Source organism: Cupressus sempervirens, chromosome 7 (assembly GCF_028749045.1).
Source record: "Cupressus sempervirens isolate cs-2001-9-10 chromosome 7, ASM2874904v1, whole genome shotgun sequence".
In the NCBI taxonomy this organism is placed as follows: Eukaryota; Viridiplantae; Streptophyta; class Pinopsida; order Cupressales; family Cupressaceae; genus Cupressus; species Cupressus sempervirens.
The window spans coordinates 187,395,524-187,417,356 of record NC_143124.1 but is presented as its reverse complement, the minus strand read 5'-3'; positions in this window follow the sequence as shown (position 1 = coordinate 187,417,356).

Below are 21,833 nucleotides of genomic sequence, written 5' to 3'. Positions count from 1 at the left end.
CCTTGCGCTTCCTTCCGCTGCCTCATCTGAACCCTCTCATTACTTGCACGATCCAATTCACAGGCTACCCCTATTTTCATCGTGCTCCTCTTAGAATTCATTCCCGCCAAATTGTTAATAAAAAATATGGAGCATCTGCTATAGCCTGCCGCTTGGAAAACAACGAATCAAATCCACACTCGCACTTGGAACTACCGAAATCATCTCTTCGTTTTCATAGCAATTTAGTGGCTCAGGTAGGAGGCGTACTCTCGACGCTTCCAAAAGCTTCTTCCTGCCGAGCAAGCACTTTTGTCCATTGCATTCATCTTTTGCACGACTCTTGGGGTGCTCAGTTCTTTGATCATTATTGCTCTTCCAACACTTAATTCCTTCCAAAGGCTTTTTGTTTCTATGCAAAAGCTTTCAAAAACTATTAGTGAAGAAGTTCCTGGTACATTTGTATCACTCAAAATTTCAGGCTTAGAGATCGAGGACTTGGCACATCGGCTTAAAAATCTGCGGGAAAGACTACAACGTCATTTTTTTCGAAGGAAACATAGGGATAGTAAACATAGTGGTGCGCAAGAAAGGGACACTCCCATTTTCTAGTGAGAAAAATAGCAAAGGTTGCATGTTGTAAGGAGTATTTCTTCTTAGCTGTATAGTTAGTAAGCTTACAATACCAGATACATCAACTACTTTTTTTTTTTTTTTTTTTTTTTTAATTTTAAAAATATATATATATAAAAATAAATAAATAATTCTTTTTTGTTTCCTTCAAAATTTGTTTATTTCCTTTACTTAGAATTAAATTTATTTTGTGCATTTAGATCTTCATTTTTATTTTTAGCCAAAACATTCAAAAAATTAAAAAAAAATTTTGCTTTTCGTGTGCCTGATTTTTGCAACATTGAACGAACATTGTACATTTTCATCAAGTGTGTCTTCAGTTAGATTAGAAAACTTAAAATTTCTTTGGTAACGAATGTGTGTCTTTTAAACCCCAGGTCCACTTATGTATTCTCTCCCCTCGCACCTTTGGGCGACCTTGGGTGCATAAGAAATAAGTGGACTTGTTTTTATTTTTCTAGGAGGCCTGCTTGGGGATTTCATCACCCCTTGGGATGACCTCAACTCCAGCGTTCTGGCGGAGTATAAAAATCGGGAGGTGAATCGAAAGACACCTCTCTTGGAAGTGTAAATATTGTCATTCTTGGCTAAGCCCCAAAGAACTTTATACCTTTGGGAAGTGAAGGAGGAGATTGGGTTACCGTCTCCCCCCGGCTATGTGGCAGTATTTCCTTTCATCTACAGATTCGGGCCTCACGTACCTTGTGTATATCGAGGATGCCCCCTAGTTGAGCCTTGTACAGCCTAGTTTAACCTTATAGGACCGTTGGTGTGTTTGGCGTGTTTGAAGCACATTGGCATTGTACATATTTCATTGTTTGATTTTTCATTTTAAACCTAAAAATTTAAAAACAAAAAAATCATAAAAGTTCAAAAATCCAAAAAAAATCAAAAAATATTTCGAAAACACAAAAAACCTCTTCTTAATCATCATTCCAAATCATTTCACGTCACATATTTCTTCCATCCAAGACATCGTTACCTCTTACATTTCTTGGTCATTCAATCACATTCCTAATCTTCATCCTAGTCATGATTCATCATTATTCATATTCAATTTCCTTAGTCAAGCTCATCATGCATTCTTAATTCGATTCTTCAAATCAGCATTCTTCTAATCCAATCCCTTGTCAAATTCAGTCATCCAAGTCATAATCAATCTTTCAAAAACTTCATTCACACCTTCTTCTATTTCAATCTGACATCACATATTCTACTTCGGACATAGGAGCATTGTCTTATCATTGGACTTTCATTCAAATCAACCCTTCACCTTATTTACTCTATCATAGGGTTCTTATCAAATCAAATCGAACCCTCATCCAATCTAAATCCAGACTAAATCAATATCAAATCAATTCAAATTCAATCAAATTGAATCATATCAAGTGCAATCAATTTCAATTCAAATCAAATCAAAGTCTAATCAGCACAAAGCTCCTAATTCCAAGTTCATATTCCCTCTTCAAATCTTTTCATCTTGCATCCATGGATTCAAATCTGCTCCTTTCAATGATTGACAACATTGCACGAAAACATGGTCTCATATTTCCTCCATATCAAATTCTTTCTCAACATTTCAATTCAAATCTATCTCATGTTCACCATTCTCCTACTTTTGACAAGGGAAATCCATCTCCTTATCCTTCATCTGTAGATAATTCCATCCATAGCCAATATAATTCCTCCGTCATAAATGACCTTGCCATAGAAATTGAGGAACTAAAGAATACACTTTTGGACAAACTAAGTCCGTAGGAAAGGGTCATTTTCTTTGCTATGTGTCCTTCATTTTCTAGCTCTCATATCCCTCCATACAATTCCATTCATGGCCCACACAATGCCTCAGACGTAAAAACCCTTACCAGGAAAATGGAGGAAATGAAGAATTGTCTCTCATATCTCAAAGGCATTAGTTCTCATGACCCATCCAATCCTAATCCTCCATGTAATCCCCCTTACTATGAACCTAATCCAAATCCTTTATCCATAATTCCACCTCTACAAAATCCTAATCCTATAACTACATCATCTCCTAATCCTCCAACAACATCATCTCGTAAGCCTCCAACAACGTCATCTCCACCTCGTCAGGGATATTTCACATCACTTTTGGCTAGATTGAAAATTCAGCATAATGTAAGCCAATCACCTAAAGCCACACCTCCAGTTCCATCTCAAGACCTTCCTTCAAAGCATGATGCTTCTTCTCTAGATTTGAGCACTTCTCCATCCCATCATTCCATTATCCCTCAAGATTCATCCATCCCTCCTAGTCCATCTTCTGATTCCCCTCCTAATCAAGATCAAGACATTACACCTACCACACACATTACCGAATCCATTCCATCTCCAACATTACCATCCATAGATATTCCCCTACATGAAAAAGTTTCTTCCACTCCGTTCACTAATACTCCTCCATGTCAAGATCAAATTACTCCATCTCATGATTCCATTTCCTCCACACCCACATATGATGATCCACTTACCATGCTATATGATCTTCTTTCACCACATGATTCCATTCCTTCCACGTCCTCATATGATTCTAGTCCATTTCATGATCCACTCCTTGAGCTATATGATATTCTTTCATGTCAAGATCAAAGTACTCCATCTCATAGTTCCACTCCTTCTATTCCGTCTCATGAACCTATTCCATCTCACAATCTGCTCGTTCCACTCAATGATCCTCTTCCAAGTCAAGATCCATGCACCCCTTCATCCAAATTTCATGATCCTTCTCCATCTCATGATCCTATTATTCCTCATGATCCCCCTCATAACCCTACTCCTTCACATGATCCTATTATGCCTATCCAATCTCTTCACGAACCCCATACACCTAGACTCACATCTTGCATTGAGAATACTAAGTATCCCCTTAAAAAAAAAATTCCTCAAGATGTTGGTACACCTTCCACTTTTTCTAATTCCAAAACTCTTCCTTCCACACCTAAAACTTCTCCTCCTTCATCTTCCAAGTCCATTCTAGGTTCTTATAGTCCATCCATTGTAGGTCCTTATGTTCCATCGTCAAACTCTTCTTCCCTTCCTTCCATATTAGGTCCTTATATACATCCTTCTACCTTATCCATGTTTTCCAATTTATCCCCTCATAAAGATCAACAAAGGCGCACATCCTTGAATTCCTTCCAACGTTCACCTTCCATTCGTTCTCCATCTTATTTACCCTCATGTACCCATACCATGGCCAATGGAAGTAAATTGGATGCCAAAGAAAAAGAAAACAAAGTCAAAAATCCACAAAAGCGTAAGGATCAACATGTCCCATCTAAGCGACATGTCCAAGAAAAGAAAAATCAGATCCAAAATGCAATCAAAAAGCCACAAAGGCTAAAAATCAAAAGTGCAAAAGTTATGTGGATACCAAAGTTACTTAATGTAGCAATGACTCTCAAAGAAAGATTCCAAATGACATCCAATTCTGCTAATCCAAAGGCCTCCATCCTTCATAAATTCTCCCAACTTCCATTTTCCAAATCCATTTTGGGTTCTCATACACCCAAATCCGCCATCCCAACTCTATTATCGCCTTCATCCATTTTGGGTCCCTATTTCCCAAAATTCCAACTTTCTCCTACACATCCTTCACAATTTACTCCTTTCCACCACCCTTCAAGGTGTGTGCCAATGAAGATCTTTCCACTTCATTCACAAGTCTTCCAACCTAGTATCCATCCTACCTACTCCACTCCCTTAATCCAAACTTTTTCATAGGTCATTGTCTTCTATTCCCCAGTTCACTTTAGCATTCTTTTCCTTACCCTATCAACATCTATGAGAAAATACCAACAATTCCTCAAAAATAAAAATAATAATAAACAAATTAAAGAAGCATAAATATCAAGGGATACATACATATACCTAGATGCTTGAGTCCTCCCTTCATTTTCCTACTATGTATCCATTGTCTTCCACTTTCATTTACCTATCCATTAACTTCCCTTTTCCCACTTGCACTCTACACTAGGGGCAAGTTCCATCCATAAGTACATTCCATATCCTTTCCTACATATTCCCATAATTCTTCCATATGTTTGATCTTGACATGTTATCCTTATTTTGCATTCCCTAGTCCTTGTCACGTTCATCCATTTTCCATCTATATGCATACATCTTCCCATCCTCTTTTCATGTTCATTCATATCTTTTCCATCCATAATCCTATGCACGTATATCCTTCTTCCATATACCCTTGATCTTGGTTATCCCTTTTATTTCATCCACTTCTTATCATGCATTTCCTTCATATCCTTCCTATCATTATCCCTTTTCCATCCATATCCTTCATATAATTATCCCTCTTCCATATCCTTCGTATTATTATCCCTTTTTCATGCCTTCCTTCATTCCACTTTCATACCCATGCTCATAATCAATACTAGAGGCACAACAAAAAAAAATGCTCATACATGCTTAAGAAGAGCACATCCCTTTTCTTCCTCCATATGCGAGCTTTCATACCATCCATCCATTTTCATTCAATCCTTCTCCACCATTATTTCCTTCCATTTTCATATTCCTAGAATGGGGCATTGTTGGTCACTTCTTTGAAATATGGTTCTAGGTTCCCCATTATCTGACACTATATCCGTTGGTCATCCATATTATTTCTCCATTCATATATCTACCCAACCTTCCTATCCATTTACAAATATCGTGGCTCTCCCTTGTCATTGGTCTCAATCCATTCTATTCCACATTCATTCACTTATATTCATTCATTCATATCAAATTCAATCCAAATCTTTCACATTCAATCCATTCATTTCTATCCATTCTATCTATTCATTCGTATCAAATTCAATTCAAGTATCCCAATCATTCAATCGATTCATCTATCCTCTAATCTCATCATATTCTCTTCTTCCAATTACTTCATTTCCATAATCAATTCCTTCATTCTATTTGCATCTACCTTGATCAAATTTCTAGTCTTCCATTCAACACATTTTCCTCTAACAGAATATATTTATTATTTTCATTCCTTCCATTCCATTTCAATTCATTATCTTATCTTATCCATATTCTCACCACACTGAGTTTCCATCCATAAAACCAACCTCATCAAATAGTGATTGCAAACGAGCCTACACAAATTCACATTTAGACTCAATGATTTGAGAACATCATTCCTTTTACTGTCATTGCCAACAACCAATCACAAATATCTTAATTCAATTCAATCAATCAATCAGTTTTTGCCTTACAGGATGAATCCTTCCTACACAGGCTTAAGAAACTTAACAAATTTAACAAATTTATCAGGTTCATGGCAAGCATGGTGAATTGAATGACTTCTTGGTCATAATGTCTTTTTGTTAATTTTATCTTTGTGAGTCAGTGATAGCCTTCTCCAGTGTGCCTCGATCTTCCATATCTTGGTATCATTTGAACAGCTTATCCTGATTACACATGTTATTTTGCAATATGATCTATTTTCATGATTCTTTAGCACATCTATGTAAGTTTCAAGTTATGTTAATGCATTGCTCACTGGGGGCAACGGGTTAGCACACTTTCCATCAAGCTCCTTAAAAAGACTTTGGGTGTGCCTAGACCTCTCCAGTGCGTATATGTCATTTGTTCCCTCATGACTCTGAAACCTGCATCTATTGTGTTAAGAATCTAATACACGCAAAGGAATCTTGTCATCTATGCTTCTATAGAATTTGGTGCATAACTCCTCTTGCAATATTAAAATAAGGTTTTCTCTCCATATGAACACAATTGAATCTCTTGCATTCATGTAGTTAAGTTGCATTTAGATTATCATTTTCCATCATCCTATTTTTCTTTTTTTCCTTCCCTTCTTTTCGTTCCAAGACCTTTTCACGAAAATTTCCCAAATTTGTATTTCTTGCACAATTTCCGTGAGGGGGCATCCTTAATTCTCCTTCCATCTTTGGGGCAACCTGTATGTTCTTTGATATGATGCCGTCCCAACATCACATCAAAGAGGGGAAAAATGTATACACTAAAAATTGTCCTAAATGACTTTATTAATCTAATTAATATTAGTCACATTCCTCTACTTATTTAATTAAATTATTTTAATTAAATGAGTTCATTTTTGTCTAAGTATTTAAATTTAATTTAAATACTTCCTAGCTCTAATGTGTTAATTTTAAATTAACACATGATTCTCCACATATTCTTTTTTAAATAAATTTTATTTATTTAAAATCCTCCATATTCCCATTAATTCTTCTAGACCTTGATTAAATTAAATTTTATTTAATTTAATCTTTATTCAAACCGCCTAGAAGTATGTGCATTCATATGAGTTGTCATCACCTCTTTTAAGCACATGTTGTCTACACCATAGGAATCTTCTACACATATGTCATTTTATCAGTCTTATCTATCTAGAATGTGAGATAAGGTGCTTAGTTGTCAGTTCTTATCCTTATCTCCTGTGCTTAGTCGTCAAATCCTTATCCTTATCTCTTAGTGGTTCTAAGCACATTCTAGATGCTTCCTCCATCCACTTTAAATAGACATCTTGTCTCAAGCATTTGACACTATGATAAGGAGATAGACATGATGAGATACACACACACAAGAAGAAGGGCCTGATACTGGCTGGGTTAGGAATCATTAGAGGTCCATTAGAATTTCTTATCATTGCATCATCATTTTGTCATTTTGATTTTTGCATATCATCTAGGCTAGGTACATTTTCCATTTGCATTCACACATCCAAGAGATTCATCCATTATTGTGTTCCTGAGAGCATACCAAACATTACTCTCCATTTGTTCTGTTCATAGTTTGAGGTTTGCATAATCTTGGTTACAATTTTATGCAACACAATATGCTTTCAAGTCATGATATGACCAAGAAAATACATATCTATACTTTCTTAGTAGATCGATCAATTCTTGTCTAATTTTAGGGGCTAACTTCTTTCCAATATAAACCTTCTACGACACCTCATTAGTCCCTAAATTTATTTCTTCCAGATCCTTGGCATTAGATTCTTTGATTTCTACTTTGGATCTATCCTAACTATCAAAGATAGTTTCCAAAATAACCAATCCCTTTGGAATCTTAGTATTTTTTCAGCTATACAATGTCCTGCCCAAAGATAGTCTCCTTACCATTAGTATTCTCAACATATGTGGCACCATCAATCTCTTGTCCCCAGAACTAGTCTTCACAATTGAGAAATCCAATTATATCCTTATCTTCTTCAAAAACCTACCAATTCTTAACATTGTTAGGAATAGATGGCCTACTTTGTATTCCAACATTTGATACACCAAGAATGAGATGTCACCAGGTCTAATAGCTACATTAGCTAACATGTTAGCCATTCTATTATTACTTCTATCCTTCCAAGCTATTCCAAATGCATCAAAACATTCAATGGTATCCCAAACAACATTTCTAAAAATAATATTTTATTCTTTGAAACATAGACTACTCTAACCTTGGAAATAATCAATTTAGAATCCCCAATAACATGTGTTTTCTTGATTCCATGACTTGCTGCAACTTTCACTCCTAACAAAACTGATTCATACTCAAAAAATTTATCTATGCACGCAAAATTGAAAGTAAATGAATATCTCAAAGTGTTCTTCTCTAGGGATATAAACACCACTCTAGGTCTTGAGCCTTCCCTAGAAACTACTCCATCAAAATACATGTTCCATAAACTATGTAAATCTATACAACAACTAAATTCTTGTTCAATCAATGGTGGAGGCTTCTGAACTTTGTAAATAACCAATTCAGCCCTAAATGAATTTACATCTATATATAAGAAACATGTAGCATCCTTGTCTACATTATCTCCGAAAACATAATTAAGCCTTAGCTCTCTATCAACCTCAATAGCCTTGTGACCTATATGAAAAGTGGCATATGATAGGTCACATTGTAGGCTACCTCGCATTGAAGTAGTCCATTTTTTGGAGAGTAGAATTCCATAGTGAGGATGAATATCAACTACAAGGATTTCCATGGTCATTTCAACCTCAACATAAGCGGCTAGCTTAAAAGGCAATGCATTAATGGTACCTATAACAAGTACTTCCATTGTATCCATGGTCCTACACCTACTTATTTTAGTGTCTACTTCTAAATCCAGGGCTTCCATGACTTTCAAGGGCATTATGGTATTAGATGCTCCTGAATCTATCATAACATTCTTTAAGGTTTGACCATTTATGACTAGACTAAGGAAAAATGGATCCATATCTTTAAAATAAGCTATAGATGAGTTGTCTAAATATGTTTGAGGTATTTGAAACATGATTCCAATATCTTCTGCTATAATTGGAGTCTACTATATAACAATGGGATTTTGTTCAACATTACTATTAATACCTATCCCACCCAACAAAGAAAGAGCCTCACTCTTATGTTCTTCTATCATAAACATTTTAGATAAAGGAACCTTAACATCAACCTAAGACAACATGAAAATCATATCAATTGGATCATAGATAGTAGGATTAATAGAAATACCTAGTGTTGATAATGCTTGAGAGGTAGATCCTTCTATTTTCTTGATGAGATGAGGTGTTGATTTTGTATCTTGCAGACTAGCTTTGCTTATTTCAACATTCTAAAACTGAACTTTCTTCTTAGGCTCCCACTTCTTATTTTTACTATCCTTGGCTTTGACTATCATTCTATTGTCTTTCTTACTATCATTAGTCATCTTATGAGTGAAATCTTTGATAAATATGTTAGGTGGCTTAATAGTATCATTGTTGATAATCCTACTTCTCTGATTATGGTTACTATGCACTTGAGATATCATCTCTGTTGTAATTTTGTCAATTTCTTCGTTAGAAGGTTTCCTCAAATTTATGTGACCAACACCTAAAGATGTAGTATAGACCTTGTTTTCATCATAATATTCATTGTCTAAAAATACTTGTTGATGTTGTACTTGATAAAAAGTTCTCTAATCAGCAATATCACTCTTAGGTTCTTCTAAATCATAATAATCATAATCATCACATAAATTCACCATGTTGTAACTTACATCCTCATGACCCCTTTCTTCATCTTCTTCCACATTTTGCACATGCTAATTTGCAGAAAATTATTGGGCTACTACACAATAAGAAGAGGAATGAGGTGACTAATATATAATGCACCAGGGAACATCATCTATCATATTGACATGATTTCTTTGTAGAGGGTTAGGGGTACCTTTGTCCTTAGTATTTTGAGCAAGGTTGGGGATAGGCTTGTCATCTTTCCACTAAGTGGTATATGGATAATTTTACATAGGCTGCCTATTATAGTGGCTATTAAATTGAGGCTTATCACCTCTATTCTATTTATTTGCATTGTTGGCTAATAGATTCATGTTCTTTAATAGATTTAACACTTGAACTATGGTATCCTCCTCAGGCTTCTTACCTATAGAAGGATTATCACTTTCCCTTTTTATTGTTCCTTGGGTTGAACAATTTGGCATTATCTCTCCTTCCTATCTTATTAGAAGCCTTTCGATTATTTTCAATATTTATTGCCATCTTGTATCTCTTAATATTTTAGGATCCTTTTCCCTTAATATGTATGCCATCTTGCTATCAAAAGCATTGAAATAGGTAGTGAAGCATACATCTTCATGGAGTCTCATCACTTGGAACAACTTATACATCCCCTTCTAAAATCTCACATTGAAATAAAAAGTGGATTCATTCTGATTCTTTTTAATATTGTTGAATTCATTCAACACAAAACCAACACTAGTTTTATCTCCATATTGTTCCTTAAAAGACTTTTCCAAGTCATTCCATGAATTAATACTATCATTTGCCAGCCTTCTAAACCAATCCTAGGCATCCTCTCTTAGTGAATATATAAATAGCTTCATGTCAACATCTTCATGCTCCACGTCATAATCATTGAGCATGTCTACAAATATTCATAGATGCTCTTCACCAGTAATGGCATTGTTGCCTAAAAAATTTACAACCTTATCTTTGAGATCAAAGGAGATAGGATGTGGGAAACCAGGGATACCTAGAAATGACATCTATCTATATTTCTCCATGTATATGGGTCTTTTCTAAAAATCAACAACATTTTATGCACTTGTTACATTTTCTTAGTTTTGGAAAGATATTTCATGTAATGCCCCACCTAGAGATCCTTGGAAAAAGGATTTAATACAAGCCAAGATATAAATATTTTTATAAGTATGAATACATGTGAAAACATCATACAAGGATCAAAAATATCACAATGGAAGACTTACGAATCTCCAAATGCTACTATTGAACTAACACACAAACTCAAGAACAAAAACCAATGATAGCAACAAAACACAAAATCTCAGATCTAACAAAGCATGGAACCACAAGAAATCCTAAAGGGTACTCAAAAGTCCAAATTGAATTCTCCAAAGAATAGCAAAGAGGCCCTCTATTTTTTGCATGAGAGAATAAAACCTGATAGTCTTGTGTGAGGAAGTACCTCTTTACACAAGAAAGTACACTAAGCCACATGAGGAAACACCATTTTACATGAGGACATGCTTACCAAAATAGTCAAAACACCCAAACTAGTGTGGGGGTTTTACAGAAGGATTCACCATAAGCCACATGAGGAAACCCAACACAACACACAAACATTTGCATTCTCACATGAGAAAGTGCAATTTTGTGTGAGGATACAAATCAGTAAGCCAGAAAACATAAAGGTAAAAAACTAGGAACTAATTTTCCTCCACATTGGGGGGTACCATATCTACATAGACTAAGGAATGAACACTTGAGTTCATAAACAAAAAGATGCCTTGAAACAAGAAAGAGGAACATCTATCTATCTAAACCATAGCAGTAAAAGAATGTACTAAAAGCAACATCGCAGTGTATAGAAGCAACATTGCAATATATAAAAATAACATCACAATAACTAAAAAACCAAACTAAGTATGTGATTCCTCCCAACTGTCAATAGCATAATAAGACCATCATGGGTTCTAGCCATCCCCTACATGTAACATCCCAAATTACCAATAAATCATCAATGCTATCTTATGAGGACGTCACTACTAAAACATGCTACAACATAAGACTAAAGGAATATAACATGCTAGAAGTAAAGCATATGATAATCCTACAAATCAAACTCATCATCTAACATATGCTAAACATCATATAAGAAAATGTGCCAATAATAACATCATCTAAACATGATATACAAGCATTCCAATGAAAGCATAAATCACAAAAAAGCATACTCTAAAACCCAAACTACCAAGTGAAAACATCGAACAACGGTCGCACTAGGATAGTAGACCATCTCTATATACCAATCCCTAGCAGTGGTATAGGTAGCTATACCTCCCAACCACATTGAACCCACAAGCCCACTCTCATCATGCTAATGGAGATAAGGATCCAACCAAAAACACACATAAAGCACAATGTCCATGGCTAACACTCATGCTACATAGTATGATCACTAAAACCAAGAACATAGACAATGCATAAACTATAGGTCTTGGTTAGACATTCAATGGCCTACTAAGTATGGGTTGACATGATGGAGAGTCATTTGGCATCCGAAAGCCCAAGCTTGGATTGTGTAGATTCAACTCCTCAATGGAAGGCTCTAGCACTCCACATTTTTATTATCTTAAGTTTATTACCACTCACACATTTTATTTAGTTATCACTTAATTAAAACTTTCTCTACCAACCCTCTAGGCACAATGATCACCAGGTTGTGAGATAGAAGACCCTTTCATATACTACCCTACCCTACCCATGCTCATCCAATGATGAGTTCCTGTAAGCATGAAAATCCACAACCCAACTCCAATAATCATAACTTTTAGCAAGTCCATGGAAGATCAGGCCTCACAATTCACTTGAAAAATGTACACAAACATACTCATGTGTGGCACACCACCATCAAAAAAATCATAACACAAGGATTGGATAAGAAGACAAGAAAAATATCACTCAACTAAAAACAACTCAGTAGGATAGATTCTACATGAATCTCAAAGATAATAAAATCATACATCACGAACTCACTCAATCAACCTCAATCTTGGAGTATAGATTCTACACAAATCCTAGTGTCCACAAAACAAAACAACAGTCCAAAAGAAACAATAACATTAGGTATAAAATCACTCAACCAAACAAAAAGTTGGGAGTATGGATGTGGCATACATCCCAATGAAAACATAAAAGTGTAATAATCGTCTGATTGACATCCTATGGATGATCCATGTCCAAGACCAACATCATGCCAAGAAAACCCAAGAAAACTAGATAGCACATAAATCAATGTAAAAACCCCAAAATTGGAAAACTACAATATTATAACCCATTTGGTCTTTGGGCACAAAAACCCTAAAAATTAAATAAAAGTTGGGTTCAAACACTATATATAAAAATGACTAGCATAACTTCATGAAACCCCAAATCCCCATCCCAAAATAAGGGAAAATATTCATACCTAACTAACTAAGTAGAATCAACAAATAGAAATGAAGGGTAACACTAGTTCTCAACCTCCTAACAAATGGCCACCAAAAATAGAAGCTAAAATAGAGTAGAAACAATAAAATGAGAGCCCTACCTCATAGCCAAAAGGGGAAAAATAGGAATTTAAACCATAAATAGAAAACCCCATAGAAGAAGCCAAAAATCATGGCAATCCAAGGTCTCCCTAAGCTAGATCCAATGAGACCAATCTTGTGACAATCCCACACCCTTAGCTCCCACAATGAATAGAACAGTAAATCCTCATGAAGACAATTTTAGGTTTTACTCTCAAAATTTATAATTCAAAAGTGAGAAGTTAGAAATTAATTTCCTTTTTCAATACTTATTCACTATTTGGGTGAATAATTGATTAAAGAAAATAACCAACCAAACTAGTTAAACCTTGAATCAAACCAAACAAAAATAGGTTATTCCTAGTAATAGGAATTCATCTATGAAAAAGTTTCCTAAAATTAAAATAAATCAATTAAAAGCCCCAAAACCCCAAAACATAGAAATTTCCTTAACAACTTTCGCGACAATGCAAAACTCTAAATGCATTGACACACTCATAGGCCTAGTCACATAATGCAAATGAGTTAAGATTTAATAATCATTGAAAGGATTGATTAAACATATAAATAAGATATGTAAACCATACATGGATGAAATAAATAAAATATGAATGACTAGATCACTAACTCCATGTGCCATTGGCAAGGATATAAATCATGCGCACTAAACAACATGGTCAAGTTCAATTGCATATAATAACGTAGTTGAAGCAATAAATGCTTTAAATACCTAATTTAACCATTTATTTCTCACATTTGCATAAACCATAACAATGCAAGAATGAAATTAATAACCATAGTGCTAAATCAATCACATAACATAATTAGAGATATGTTCAAATATTGGATAATCAGATATCATCATAAAACATACTGTCATCTCAAAATGGCATCATCGTGCAATATGATCAACTAAAAATCATAGTAGTCTAACATCTATGATACTGAAATCAAAGTATAGCATCTGACCCTCAGGTCATCTCATAAGTGAACATAGTCATAAACATGACTAACCACTGCTACAAGAACCTAGTCCAGTGTAGCATGGCAATAGTACATAGTGAAATCTTTGCACACATCTCAAGGTAATCATGGAAAAACATCATGATGCCACATCAATCCTAGTGACCACTGGTGCACAAACCTCAATGAACCATAAATCACATCATAATCTCATAAATCAGCCATAAGCATAATAAAAGCAACTGATACAGTAACATAAATCCAATCATCTCAAGGGTGTAGACCACTCATGATCCCAATCATGATCCCTTCTCAAGGAGAGATGAACAAAGTTGCATCATTTAGGATGACTTATAGAAGTCAAATGAGAGAGGCACTACATCATCCCCCCTCCCCCCCCACCCCCCAAAGACTAGGCTTACTCCTGGAAACTTGCAATCCTAGAATAAAAACCAAAACACACCAAGAGAAAAATCAAAACTAAGAAATAGGGATGACTCACTAACTTCTTCACAAGTCCTACCAAATCAATCCAAAATTATCAAACCATCTTTTCAACCCCCAGATAGGTCAACCACAAGAGAATAGGTGTCAGATAGGAACAAGGTCCTCCAACAAGGAACCTCATATGTGCTAGGAAAAATCCATCTAGCCATAAAGTCCACAATAAAAGGTAAGGAAAAACCCACTCTACCTCATCAACAGGTGTCCTACTAAACATGCACCTATGATGTGACCACAAAACAAGGCCAAAACACTATGCGCTTTCAACAAGAGTTGGACTTATGGGGAATAACCATCCCAAAATTCCCAAGAATACTATCATGCCACACATGAGCATCCTTGAATCCATGTAAAATAACCCTTTTGTGCTTAGAGAGTGATGGTTTACTAACAAAATTACACACTCCAAAAGGATACTCACCACTACAACCACCAAGCATAGAAGCACATAGTCTCTATGGTACAAAAGCTCAACTATCACTATGAACTAGGGTTATATAACCCAACAAAACAAGATATCACCTTTCCAAAAGGTTGCAAAGAATATCATTAGTGGAAAAAATCATGTATACCAAAAAATATGATGTTATCATGTGTCCAACAATACCATGTCTCTCTAGCACCATGTGGGAATACCACACCCAACCTACTGCTAAACTTAATTTGCAACCTCAAGCCAACTATAAAAGAGAAACTTTCTTGAGACAATCCTCTAGAAGATACGAGCTTAGGGAGGAAGAAGCTACAAAGTATTTGGACTGAGAGGGAGTCTCTCTCTTCCTCTACACTAAAAAGTCCAAGACATGTTAGGGAACTCACAATTCCACCAACCATCAAAATACTCATCTAGCACTAACTATGTTAGAGGTATAGCCACACTAGCCTACTTTCTTAAGATAGAAAAGGATATAGAGATGAGCCAAAGTCAACATCCAAAAAGGTGGAGCTAGACTCATCAAAAGACTAAGTCACTCTCAAATTTCAAGGTAACACCCACCTCAAACAAGGAATTCTCACAAACCACACTTCACCTCATAAAGGTGGAATGGTGTGATAGTGAATACACTAATCCAAGTATGAATCAGATCAAGTACCTAGTGTAATGCTAAAAACCTAGTGTTTTAAGAATATTAAATATTAAACTAACATTCACAAACTAAATTAAAGAAAAAATTTTGATAACAAAAGGTGAACACCAAGAAGGAAGGTAAACGAAGAATGGTAAGCTCCTTACATGTGACTTGTGATGACATAGATGTGTCCAATGATGAGGGATGTATTCTTAGTTGTCCTCAAGCTTCAAATTACGGGGTGTTTATCAAGCATGGGGGTGGATGGAAGATTCAACAATGGAGGTTTGGATGGATCTTAGCATGGTAATGGTGTAAAAATTGGTATATTGTAGTGGTTAGTGGAGCATTATAATTTTGCATTTGGTAGATGATATATATTATGAGAGGGAATGGCTTTATTTATAGGCCAAGGGGTAGTGAGATGGAGGGTTAGGATGTATTGATGGAAGAATGGTAAGGAAAGGCTAGGACATTTTGAAAGGGGAGCACATGGACTATGCTTGTTTGGAGCCAATCAAGGACTAACACTTGTCACAAGGAGGATGAGTGTGAGAGGATGGGAAAGATGGTTGGTCAAAGGGAGTAATGAGGGGGTAAGAGTGTGTAAGAGGGATATAAGAGGCATTAATGCCATGTAAGAGCCATTAATGCTCTTGTATAGGGATGGGAAGAGGCCAAGGTAGAATTATTGACTTTGGCTTGGGTTAGCAAGTTCTAACCCTTTTCTAAATTTGTGTACAATTTTAAGAGGTGACTAGGCTTAGCTTAGGAAGGGTGTTAGTTAGTAAGTAGCTTAGAATTGATGGGATGGGTTAATTAGGAGTCTAAATGAGATTAGTATGGGTGGATGGGTTGGATTAGGAGTAAAGATAGGGTTTATGGATGGTTTAGGGGTTAGGATGATTTATTAAATGATTTATTTAATAAAGATGGGGATGTGGGATTAAATTAAATAGATTTGAGGATTTATTTAATTTAATAGAGGAATAGGGATTTAATTAATTAGTTGATTTTGGGTTATCATTTGATTTTACCAATTGGGATATAGTTAATCAAATAAATTAATTATCTAGGAGATGAAAATTAATTAATTAAATAAAAAATATTTAATTAGTAACATCTTAAGAGATGACTAAATAAGATTATGTTAGTGGTGTGATTAAATATAGGTGTCTCTAACATAGTAAGGGACAACACTGTTTCAATGAAGTTTGAATATAAATGACATGAAGAAGACTTTTTAAAGCAATATGGTTGTCTTGAGTTTGAATAGAAGAAGAGGAACTAGAGTACATGATGCCCCCTTAAGAAGGTAGTGTGGAGAGAAAATGAATCATGGTGACTTATTGAAAAGGTGGAAATAAAGGGACAGTGAGAAGGGGATGGAGAAGAGCAAAAGGAGCAGGAAAGAGGCAAGGAATGATAAATATATTAGATCAAGAGAAATTGATGGGGGTAGGAGGAGGTAGAGAGGGGCAAAGGGCACCACAAAGGTCTATAAGGTGGGATAAGAGGGGTAGAAATGGTTACGAGCTCTCATAAAAACATCAAAATATTGCTAGTTGGAGCTCTAATTTGGACTATATGATGGTTATGCATGGACAACCAAAGAATTGGGTGGATGTGGTATGACAAGTATAAGTGTTCTAGACACCAAATTGATCAGTAAAGTTAAAATACTTATCTTTGTCTTTTATTTTGGTATGTTTTTAGTGTTCCTAGAATTGTTGAAACATGATCCCTTGGGCATGGATATTGTGGGATCACTATAGGGATCAGCATGATTGTGATCCCACAAAAACTGTTAGAGGAGAGGGTATTAGGGTTAGCATGTTCTTGCAAGAAGCTATGTCTATGAGATTGCAAGGGAGGATTGGTGATTGTGGGAATGCAGGATAGGGCCTTTTTTTTTTTTTTTGGGGGGGGGGGGGGGGGGGGGGGGGGTGGAGGAGGGGGTGTTAAAGGCAAAGAGTGATCCTATGATAAGTTGTGTTAGTGGGATCACAAGGTACTAAAGTTCGTGGGAACATGTTGATGGGAACACTAGAAAAGGAAAAAGGGAAAATTGTGTAGGAAAAATAGGGACTTGGTAGAGAGGTGGGGGTTTGGCAGTTAGGAGTATAATACATATATATAAAAGGAAAAATTGACATGTTGTTGGTTTATATGTAGTGGTCTCTAGACATGCTAGTGTCATGGGAGCAATGGGGTGGTTGTACTACATGTAGAAGAGTAGTTGACACTAGCTAACTAGGTAAGGATTGACGACATCAACCTAGGGTACCTAGCAAGATTGCCACATATACAGGCCTACATGGCAATGATGACAGCCCTATGTGACCAGTGGCACAATAAGATTGGCACATTTCACCTATTGACAAGAGAGATGACAATTATGTTGGAGGATGTTTACAAGATTTTTAGATTACTAGTATAGGGGGAGCTAGTGATGGCTACTAGGGAGATGATAGGAGAGGTAGTAGTACAGTGGCTGGTCAGGCTTAGAGTGTTGTATTAGATTCAAAGTGGTTAGTTTGTGTTAGATGAGCACCTAAATTGAGTAGCCATAGAGAGGTACATTTACTTCTATATATGCAGGATAGTGTTAGGCTATATTACCCTAGATATAGGTGGGACAAGAGCTACTTTGGCCTTGATACCAACCATTATGCAAATTGTGGATGCTAGAGTCCTTGCGACATGAGGTTCATTGGTGCTAGTAGAGCTATATTGGGATCTACATTAGATAGTTTATTAGGGGGTAGGATGCTAGGGGAGGAGTGTAGGGTTCCCTACATTGCTATAGGTGTGGGCTTGGGTGTACATCATAGTATTTAGGTTAATTAGGTGGAGGGAGCGGTAGTAAGATGACCCAATTGTGTATAGCTAGGGGATCTATTGACATATCATCATACCAAGAAAGTGGACTACTGGAGAGTATAGATAGATGAGATCTAGGTGGTGACATGGAGGCCATACATGGGTCTTGGGACATGGGCAGAGGAGAGATAGCATTTTCCATACACTACATCACCATGTTTTATTTTTGAGCAATGGGAGTACATTAAGGAGTAGTATTGACGAGATAGGGCTTTGCACTAGTTTGAATGGGGACAAGTTTCCCCTAGGGAACCAAATTGGTATTAGTGTGTGACATGTGAGACAATGACTATGTTTGGGTCAACACAATAGAGAGATGGATTACTACATGCATGGCAAGACTTAGCACCAAAAGAGTGGGATTGGTTTGGGGGATTAGTGGATGTAGGCTTAACATAGGAGTATCAAGATGGGTTTGAGTGGCTAAGGCTATTGGGTTGAGCTCAAGTGATGAGAGAAATAGTGGTGGTAGGGGAGATACATGGCTAGGGGAATATGCTAACAAGAAGAGGTGGTGGTGCAAGAGGAGGGGCCATTGAGGCAGAGGCAGAGGGTTGTGAGGGAGGGGAGGTATAAGGATATGATGTCATAACCTAAGAGGGGAGAGGAGAGGCCGATGGTGGAGATGAGACCACAAGAGGAGGGTGGGAAGGGGCCATAGGAGCCATTATGTGGAGGAGGAGGGGGAGGTGTAGGTGGTTCATCATCAAGGGAGGGGATGAGGGATTGTCAAATAGGTATGCATCCTTGCAGCACACATGTGAGGCAACTAGCCAATTGTTGTGATATACCCAATAGGTGAGGGATCAGCTCAAGATAGAGCAAGATCAATTGAAACATGAGTAGGATGTGGTATAGGGAAAGGTGAATAGAGCAAGGGTAGAGGTGGGGGCACTGTGGGTGGAAGGTGGTCACTTGAAGAGGAGGTCAGAGGTGGTGATACTAGAGAGACAAATATTACAAGACACTGTCTAGGAGGAGAGGGATAGATTGGTGGTGGAGGTGGTGACCCTAAGGGCATAGGTGGTTATAGGTGGAGGTTTTGAGGAGTTCAGGAGGTTGCAGGGGGGTGGAGGAGTTGAGGGAGAGAGCATGATTTTATTGTGGGAGATATCATGTAGTGGTGCTAGTAGATAGGTAGATCATTATAGATGGCCAACATAATTAGGGGCAGCTTGGACCCATATAGGCATGTAGGGAGGGGGGAGAGTGGATGGAGCATAGGGGGCTCTTAGAGGATGGGTGTGTCTTCATGCATAGGGCTGAGCCATAGGACAGGGTAGAGCTAGAGGTGATACGAGGGGTTTAGTGGGAGGAGGGATGAGGAAGAGAGCTCAGGTACTAGAGGGGGATAGATGAGGCCATCACCTCCACCAAAAATAGCACTAGATATAGAGGGAGGCACCTATGAGTCCCATGATGAGGAGGTGAAAAATGAGGGGGATCAATGATATGTTATTTTTGAGACAATATTTTTGATGTGGCATTGGATGTATTTTTTTGGGTATAGACCCAATGTATTGATATGGGTTTTTGTATTTATATGGATACTGCATATCTAGACTCTGATGGACTTTAGTATTTGTGTAGGGATGGGTGATTTATTCTTCATTCTTTGTGAATGATTTATATATAGATCAAATCATTCTTTGGGGTGGGATATGGATGTATGGATTTATGATGTTATGATTTGTTTACTACATGCATGTTGATATATGATTAGATGTAGAAGAGAGGTTGATATGGTTTTATGTAGGATGTGAGGTTTATAAGATATATGATGTTATTGACAATGTGTGATGTAGGATATGATGTTTATGATAAGTATGAAAAAATTGTGTTTATAATGATGTTTAAAATAACTGAGAATGAACCTAAGGTATGATGACTGATGGGATGTGTTTTGACTTCTAAAAAGGATAAATGGAAAGGAACTTGTTAAATGAGGGTAATAATAAATTTTTTTTTTTAAAAAGAATGTGAATTGATGATGAAAAATAGGATAAAAGCGGATGCAAACTATGATGATGAAATGCTAAAAGAGACTTTAAACTATGATAAAAGATGATAAAAAGGAACATAAACTATGATAATGACTATGATAAAATGAATGCAACCTATGATAAAATGAACATGAGATCTATGGTGATGGAAAATGATTAAAATGAATGCCAACTATGATGATAAAATGTGATAAATGGACTTAAAAGAAATGATGATAACATATGATATGTGAACTAAAAAACTATGATGGTGAAACGTGATAAGGGAACATAATTTGTGATAATACAACATGTGATAAATGAACTTAATCTATGATGGTGAAATATTAAAAAAGAACTTAATTTTAAGAAAGTATTATAAAAGGAATGTGGACTATGAGAAAATATGATGAAATATATTGTCAAGAGTTATGAAGATGGAACAGTTTTTAAAAAACCTCCAACTATGATGATAAAATATGGTAAATGATTTCAAACTATGATTGGGAAATATGATAAGCTAAATTCAAGCTATGATGATGGATATGATAAATGGACACAATCTATGATGGTAAAATATGATGAAGGAATTTAAAACTATGATGGTGAACTATGATAAAGAATGAACTTAAAAAATATGTGAAATTGAACTGAAGAGTATGATGATGGAAAATGATTCGAAAAGAACTCTAGCTATGATGATAAGAAATGGGATAAATGAATGTAAGTCTATGATGGTGAAATATGATAAAGAACACAATTGATGATGGTGAAACCTTATCCTAGGGATTATGATTTGTAAGAGTATGTCAATGAAGCTGAATTCAATTTTGAAGATAAGGAAATTGAATCAAAAGATTTTGATGATGGAGGGATCCAAAGGGTGAAAAAGATGGGTGACATAAAGAAAAATAAATGAAGATGAAGCAAGTGATGAAGAAGAAATAGGAGAAGGGATTTTAAGGGAATGTAGGGGGGATGAGCGGTCATGATATGAAAAGTAAGTAGAGTGATAGGGAGATATATGCCCTATGTAGGAGAATAGTGCAACATATCACTGATTGATCATAACCTTGGCCTGGAGGAGGAAACAATTTGCATACCTTTAAACAAAACATTCTTAGGAGACATAGGGGGATGGGATTGGATAGGAGATTGGGATGATATGGAAAGGTGAGAACATGGTAGATAAGAGCTTTGAGATAGCAGGGGTAGAGAGGATAGGTGTGATGTAGGAAG